Source organism: Galeopterus variegatus, unplaced genomic scaffold, assembly GCF_000696425.1.
Source record: "Galeopterus variegatus unplaced genomic scaffold, G_variegatus-3.0.2 Scaffold2524, whole genome shotgun sequence".
Taxonomy (NCBI): domain Eukaryota; kingdom Metazoa; phylum Chordata; class Mammalia; order Dermoptera; family Cynocephalidae; genus Galeopterus; species Galeopterus variegatus.
This window is the reverse complement of record NW_007728635.1, coordinates 265,476-267,083: the sequence shown is the minus strand read 5'-3', so window position 1 is coordinate 267,083 and position 1,608 is coordinate 265,476. Positions and strand designations below refer to the sequence as shown.

The 1,608-nt window shown below is 37.0% G+C and overlaps 1 protein-coding gene across 1 annotated transcript in view; it reads left to right on the top strand.

The window, feature by feature from the left end:
• Positions 1–1,259: 1,259 nt before the first annotated feature.
• The window catches only part of SPIRE1 (spire-type actin nucleation factor 1), a 16,227-nt gene continuing 15,878 nt past the window's right edge, over positions 1,260–1,608 (top strand). The window contains exon 1 of the mRNA XM_008582136.1: positions 1,260–1,312. The gene's annotated coding sequence lies outside the window, so the exon portion shown is untranslated. The remainder of the gene's footprint in view (positions 1,313–1,608) is intronic.

Below are 1,608 nucleotides of genomic sequence, written 5' to 3'. Positions count from 1 at the left end.
TTTCTTCCTTTCAAAGGGTATTAATTCATTTAAAAATCATTATAAACTGATTTAAAAAAAAAAAACTCTTAGAAAAATCTGACTACAGTAGACAATTTTACTGAGGCAGAAGTACAGGGGAGGGAAAGTTTGATCCATTAATAACAGTGTACATGATTTGCTAGTTGTTTTGTGATATTGGGGCCAGAGCTGCTATGTGAATTGGTTAAGGGTTTTTGCTGTTTTCCAGGGACTTCCAGGTTGTTATAGTGGCTACTTATTTCCCAGAATAGTGAGACAGCACATAAGGCCCTGCCAGGAACAATTAATAGACCCACCAGCCAAAGGGGGTCTGCACAGATTCTTTTGTAGTCCACCTTGACTTCAGAAATATTTGCAGGCAAGATACAAGGCTTCAATCAATATTCTACCCACAATCGAATATTTAATGTTTTTTCAGATACTCATGAATAAAAATACTAGAATATGCTTAAGTCCATTTTTTTTAAGGCTGTGATGAATCATCAGGGTTTTAAATGAAGCAACAACAGATGTGGCTCCCTCAAAGTGGAGGGGGACAGTGTGGTCATTGTAAGGACAGGGAGCTTGAACAGAGCTTAGAGTGCTGACATTTGATCAGTCATCTCTATTCCAAAATAATACAGTTGAAGAACTAATGGTTTTATGGCCTTTTCTGATAGCATTCCTCTGACTCGTAAATAATCATTGAAACATCGCCATTTGATGAAATACAGTCTTGTCAGTTCTTTACCAACAGAAAAACAGAACTCTGACCAGACAGGTTCAAACTTTAAAATTCAAAGACTTCCATTAATGTGAATCAGCTGTTGCTTTACCAAGATTGTGACAACTTAAAAAATATGTAAGAGTGAGCACCTTTGTGGGTTTTTTTCTCCCATAAGTCCAATAATTAAGATAATCTCTTCACCCAGCTTTTTGAGTAGCCAGTCTGTCATCCAGGTNGCGACACTGAGGGTTGCGATCCGTTGCCGGCCACAAAAAAAGACAAAAAGGAAAAAAAAAATATATATATATATATCTCCGATGAAATAAATACTTCATCTTTGAATGCAGCATTTGTTACCAGTGACAAAGGGTTTTCTGTTAGGAAATTCAAAATCTAAGATTTTTATTTTATGAGAGTTTATTTCATTTGGTTAAATCTTTAGAGCCTCCAAAATTCTTGCCCATATCGTCAACACCCCAGCCAGAGAGACGGCAGCCACCCCAGAGACGCCATTCCATCGAAAAGGAAACACCCACGAATGTGAGGCAATTTCTGCCCCCGTCCAGGCAGAGCTCCCGCTCTCTTGTAAGTACTGGAAAGACTGCGCAGTGGCTTAAGGTGCAGTTGGAAGACCTCAAATCACTAGTTTCCTTGCAAAGATGAGGAGGAGAGTAGACTTTGAATAACTTATTTAATAGCTAAAAAACAAACTCTAACCATAACCTAAATGAAACTTGACTAGTCTTTGTTCATTTTCAGTACTTTTTTCCCCGGAAGATTTATCAGTGGTTGAAAGTATGGATTATTACTAAAGAAATGTTTTCTTCCTTTCAAAGGGTATTAATTCATTTAAAAATCATTATAAACTGATTTAAAAAAAA